Source organism: Saccoglossus kowalevskii, chromosome 8 (assembly GCF_978046115.1).
Source record: "Saccoglossus kowalevskii chromosome 8, keSacKowa6.1, whole genome shotgun sequence".
Lineage (NCBI taxonomy): Eukaryota > Metazoa > Hemichordata > Enteropneusta > Harrimaniidae > Saccoglossus > Saccoglossus kowalevskii.
Window position 1 is genome coordinate 14,075,756 of NC_140648.1, and position 7,487 is coordinate 14,083,242.

Below are 7,487 nucleotides of genomic sequence, written 5' to 3' on the forward strand. Positions count from 1 at the left end.
AGTACATTATTGGACATTCCATTCATACTAGCTAGTACATTATTAACAATTACATTTTACTAGCTAGTACACTATTGGCCATTCCATTTTACTAGCTAGTACATTATTGGACATTCCATTTATACTAGCTAGTACATTATTAACAATTACATTTTACTAGCTAGTACATTATTGGCCATTCCATTTTACTAGCTAGTACATTATTGGACATTCCATTTATACTAGCTAGTACATTATTAACAATTACATTTTACTAGCTAGTACACTATTGGTCATTCCATTTTACTAGCTAGTACATTATTGGCCATTTCATTTTACTAGCTAGTACACTATTGGCCATTCCATTTTACTAGCTAGTACATTATTGGACATTCCATTTATACTAGCTAGTACATTATTAACAATTACATTTTACTAGCTAGTACATTATTGAACATTCCATTTATACTAGCTAGTACATTATTGGCCATTCCGTTTTACTAGCTAGTACATTATTGGCCATTCCGTTTTACTAGCTAGTACATTAATGGCCATTCCGTTTATACTAGCTAGTACTTTATTGGCCATTCCATTATACTAGCTAGTACACTATTGGCCATTCCATTTTACTAGCTAGTACATTATTGGACATTCCATTTATACTAGCTAGTACATTATTGGCCATTCCATTTTACTAGTTAGTACATTATTGGACATTCCGTTTTACTAGCTAGTACATTATTGGCCATTCCGTTTTACTAGCTAGTACATTATTGGCCATTCCGTTTTACTAGCTAGTACATTATTGGCCATTCCGTTTTACTAGCTAGTACATTATTGGCCATTCCATTTTACTAGCCAGTACATTATTGGCCATTCCGTTTTACTAGCTAGTACATTATTGGCCATTCCGTTTTACTAGCTAGTACATTATTGGCCATTCCGTTTATACTAGCTAGTACATTATTGGCCATTCCGTTTATACTAGCTAGTACATTATTGGCCATTCCGTTTATACTAGCTAGTACATTATTGGCCATTCCGTTTTACTAGCTAGTACATTATTGGCCATTCCGTTTTACTAGCTAGTACATTATTGGACATTCCGTTTTACTAGCTAGTACATTATTGGCCATTCCATTTTACTAGCTAGTACATTATTGGCCATTCCGTTTTACTAGCTAGTACATTATTGGCCATTCCGTTTATACTAGCTAGTACATTATTGACCATTCCGTTTATACTAGCTAGTACATTATTGGCCATTCCGTTTATACTAGCTAGTACATTATTGGCCATTCCGTTTTACTAGCTAGTACATTATTGGCCATTCCGTTTTACTAGCTAGTACATTATTGGCCATTCCGTTTTACTAGCTAGTACATTATTGGCCATTCCATTTTACTAGCTAGTACATTATTGGCCATTCCGTTTTACTAGCTAGTACATTATTGGCCATTCCGTTTTACTAGCTAGTACATTATTGGCCATTCCGTTTTACTAGCTAGTACATTATTGGCCATTCCGTTAATACTAGCCAGTACATTATTGGCCATTCCGTTTATACTAGCTAGTACATTATTGGCCATTCCGTTTTACTAGCTAGTACATTATTGGCCATTCCGTTTTACTAGCTAGTACATTATTGGCCATTCCATTTTACTAGCTAGTACATTATTGGACATTCCATTTATACTAGCTAGTACATTATTGGACATTCAATTTATACTAGCTAGTACATTATTGGACATTCCATTTATGCTAGCTAGTACATTATTGGACATTCAATTTATACTAGCTAGTACATTATTGGCCATTCCGTTTTACTAGCTAGTACATTATTGGCCGTTCCGTTTTACTAGCTAGTACATTATTAACAATTACATTTTACTAGCTAGTACATTATTGGCCATTCCATTTTACTAGCTAGTACATTATTGGCCATTCCATTTTACTAGCTAGTACATTATTGGACATTCCATTTATACTAGCTAGTACATTATTAACAATTACATTTTACTAGCTAGTACATTATTGGCCATTCCATTTTACTAGCTAGTACATTATTGGCCATTCCATTTTACTAGCTAGTACATTATTGGACATTCCATTTATACTAGCTAGTACATTATTAACAATTACATTTTACTAGCCAGTACACTATTGGCCATTCCATTTTACTAGCTAGTACATTATTGGACATTCCATTTATACTAGCTAGTACATTATTAACAATTACATTTTACTAGCTAGTACATTATTGGCCATTCCATTTTACTAGCTATTACATTATTGGCCATTCCATTTTACTAGCTAGTACATTATTGGACATTCCATTTATACTAGCTAGTACATTATTAACAATTACATTTTACTAGCTAGTACACTATTGTCCATTCCATTTTACTAGCTAGTACATTATTGGACATTCCATTTATACTAGCTAGTACATTATTAACAATTACATTTTACTAGCTAGTACATTATTGGATATTCCATTTTACTAGCTAGTACATTATTGGACATTCCATTTATACTAGCTAGTACATTATTAACAATTACATTTTACTAGCTAGTACACTATTGGCCATTCCATTTTACTAGCTAGTACATTAATGGCCATTCCATTTTACTAGCTAGTACATTATTGGACATTCCATTCATACTAGCTAGTACATTATTAACAATTACATTTTACTAGCTAGTACACTATTGGCCATTCCATTTTACTAGCTAGTACATTATTGGACATTCCATTTATACTAGCTAGTACATTATTAACAATTGCATTTTACTAGCTAGTACATTATTGGCCATTCCATTTTACTAGCTAGTACATTATTGGACATTCCATTTATACTAGCTAGTACATTATTAACAATTACATTTTACTAGCTAGTACACTATTGGTCATTCCATTTTACTAGCTAGTACATTATTGGCCATTTCATTTTACTAGCTAGTACACTATTGGCCATTCCATTTTACTAGCTAGTACATTATTGGACATTCCATTTATACTAGCTAGTACATTATTAACAATTACATTTTACTAGCTAGTACATTATTGAACATTCCATTTATACTAGCTAGTACATTATTAGCAATTCCATTTGTACTAGCTAGTACATTATTAACAATTACATTTTACTAGATAGTACATTATTGGCCATTCCATTTTACTAGCTAGTACACTATTGTCCATTCCATTTTACTAGCTAGTACATTATTGGACATTCCATTTATACTAGCTAGTACATTATTAACAATTACATTTTACTAGCTAGTACACTATTGGCCATTCCATTTTACTAGCTAGTACATTATTGGACATTCCATTTACACTAGCTAGTACATTATTAACAATTACAATTTACTAGCTAGTACATTATTGGCCATTTCATTTTACTAGCTAGTACATTATTGGACATTCAATTTATACTAGCTAGTACATTATTAACAATTACATTTTACTAGCTAGTACACTATTGGCCATTCCATTTTACTAGCTAGTACATTATTGGACATTCCATTTATACTAGCTAGTACATTATTGGCCATTCCATTTTACTAGTTAGTACATTATTGGACATTCCATTTTACTAGCTAGTACATTATTGGCCATTCCATTTTACTAGCTAGTACATTATTGGACATTCCATTTATACTAGCTAGTACATTATTGGACATTCCATTTATACTAGCTAGTACATTATTAACAATTACATTTTACTAGCTAGTACATTATTGGACATTCCATTTATACTAGCTAGTACATTATTAACAATTACATTTTACTAGCTAGTACACTATTGGCCATTCCATTTTACTAGCTAGTACATTATTGGACATTCCATTTATACTAGCTAGTACATTATTAACAATTACATTTTACTAGCTAGTAAATTATTGGCCATTCCATTTTACTAGCTAGTACATTATTGGACATTCCATTTATACTAGCTAGTACATTGTTAACAATTACATTTTACTAGCTAGTACATTATTGGCCATTCCATTTTACTAGCTAGTACATTATTGGACATTCCATTTATACTAGCTAGTACATTATTGGCCATTCCATTTTACTAGCTAGTACATTATTGGACATTTCATTTATACTAGCTAGTACATTATTAACAATTCCATTTTACTAGCTAGTACATTATTGGCCATTCCATTTTACTAGCTCGTACTTTATTGGCCATTCCATTTTACTAGCTAGTACATTATTAACAATTACATTTTACTAGCTAGTACACTATTGGCCATTCCATTTTACTAGCCAGTACATTATTGGACATTCCATTTTACTAGCTAGTACATTATTAACAATTACATTTTACTAGCGAGTACATTATTGGACATTCCATTTTACTAGCTAGTACATTATTAACAATTACATTTTACTAGCTAGTACACTATTGGCCATTCCATTTTACTAGCTAGTACATTATTGGACATTCCATTTATACTAGCTAGTACATTATTGGCCATTCCATTTTACTAGCTAGTACATTATTGGACATTTCATTTATACTAGCTAGTACATTATTAACAATTCCATTTTACTAGCTAGTACATTATTGGCCATTCCATTTTACTAGCTCGTACTTTATTGGCCATTCCATTTTACTAGCTAGTACATTATTAACAATTACATTTTACTAGCTAGTACACTATTGGCCATTCCATTTTACTAGCCAGTACATTATTGGACATTCCATTTTACTAGCTAGTACATTATTAACAATTACATTTTACTAGCGAGTACATTATTGGACATTCCATTTTACTAGCTAGTACATTATTAACAATTACATTTTACTAGCTAGTACACTATTGGCCATTCCATTTTACTAGCTAGTACATTCTTGGACATTCCACTTATACTAGCTAGTACATTGTTAACAATTACATTTTACTAGCTAGTACATTATTGGACATTCCATTTATACTAGCTAGTACATTATTGGCCATTCCATTTTACTAGCTAGTACATTATTGGACATTCCATTTATACTAGCTAGTACATTATTAACAATTACATTTTACTAGCTAGTACATTATTGGCCATTCCGTTTTACTAGCTAGTACATTATTGGCCATTCCATTTTACTAGCTAGTACACTATTGGCCATTCCATTTTACTAGCTAGTACATTATTGGCCATTCCATTTATACTAGCTAGTAAATTATTGGCCATTCCATTTTACTAGCGAGTACATTATTGGACATTCCATTTATACTAGCTAGTACATTGTTAACAATTACATTTTACTAGCTAGTACACTATTGGCCATTCCTTTTTACTAGCTAGTACATTATTGGACATTCCATTTATACTAGCTAGTACATTATTGAACATTCAATTTATACTAGCTAGTACATTATTGGACATTCCATTTATACTAGCTAGTACATTATTGGACATTCCATTTATACTAGCTAGTATATTATTGGCCCTTCCATTTTACTAGCTAGTACATTATTGGACATTCCATTTATACTAGCTAGTACATTATTAACAATTACATTTTACTAGCTAGTACATTATTGGACATTCCATTTATACTAGCTAGTACATTATTGGCCATTCCATTTTACTAGCTAGTACATTATTGGACATTCCATTTATACTAGCTAGTACATTATTAACAATTACATTTTACTAGCTAGTACATTATTGGCCATTCCGTTTTACTAGCTAGTACATTATTGGCCATTCCATTTTACTAGCTAGTACACTATTGGCCATTCCATTTTACTAGCTAGTACATTATTGGCCATTCCATTTATACTAGCTAGTAAATTATTGGCCATTCCATTTTACTAGCGAGTACATTATTGGACATTCCATTTATACTAGCTAGTACATTGTTAACAATTACGTTTTACTAGCTAGTACACTATTGGCCATTCCATTTTACTAGCTAGTACATTATTGGACATTCCATTTATACTAGCTAGTACATTATTGAACATTCAATTTATACTAGCTAGTACATTATTGGACATTCCATTTATACTAGCTAGTACATTATTGGACATTCCATTTATACTAGCTAGTATATTATTGGCCATTCCATTTTACTAGCTAGTACATTATTAACAATTAAATTTTACTAGCTAGTACATTATTGGACATTCCATTTATACTAGCTAGTACATTATTAACAATTACATTTTACTAGCTAGTACACTATTGGTCATTCCATTTTACTAGCTAGTACATTATTGGACATTCCATTTATACTAGCTAGTACATTATTGGCCATTCCATTTTACTAGCTAGTACATTATTGGCCATTCCATTTATACTAGCTAGTAAATTATTGGCCATTCCATTTTACAAGCTAGTACATTATTGGCCATTCCATTTTACTAGCTAGTACATTATTAACAATTAAATTTTACTAGCTAGTACATTGTTAAGAATTACATTTTACTAGCTATTACACTATTGGCCATTCCATTTTACTAGCTAGTACATTATTGACCATTCCATTATGCTAGCTAGTACATTATTAACAATTACATTTTACTAGCTAGTACACTATTGGCCATTCCATTTTACAAGCTAGTACATTATTGGCCATTCCATTATACTAGCTAGTACACTATTGGCCATTCCATTTTACTAGCTAGTACATTATTGGACATTCCATTTATACTAGCTAGTACATTATTAACAATTACATTTTACTAGCTAGTACATTAATGGCCATTCCGTTTATACTAGCTAGTACTTTATTGGCCATTCCATTATACTAGCTAGTACACTATTGGCCATTCCATTTTACTAGCTAGTACATTATTGGTCATTCCATTTTACTAGCTAGTACATTATTGGCCATTCCATTTTACTAGCTAGTACATTATTGGCCATTACATTATACTAGCCAGTATATTATTAACAATTTCATTTTACTAGCTAGTACATTATTGACCATTCCATTTTACTAGCTGGTACATACTTGGCTAGTACTGTCCTTTATTTTATAATAAATACCTTGATATTAAGCATGATATGGTGACCCCGTCGGTCGTTTGCGCAAAATTATTGTGATTTGCCATGACAATTTTGAAATGCGTATCCGCAATAAATATGATTGTTTTGGCAGAGTAAACATTTTTAATTCGCGAAGTATTAATAAAAATTAAGCTAAAAATTAAATACAAGAGTTGGTTATTTTTGAAAACATGTATAAAATCATTTTGACAGAGGCATGATCGGATGTCGGATCTACGTAAACTCATTGAAGTCAACTGTTACTCTCCAGAACTATTCCATGATAAAATCTCATGTGTCGATGAGCATAACACCAACATTAGCAGTTGTGATGTGTACGCCCAGTTCACCGGTTTTCAATTTATGTTTCCACACAGAAGTTTACATTGAAGAGATGATGAGTCACGTTGTGGACAACGCATTGGTCATATTAAATTTAGAATAACTACGCTACGGTCGATACGATTGTCGTACATTCTTCGCACATAGCCAGGCT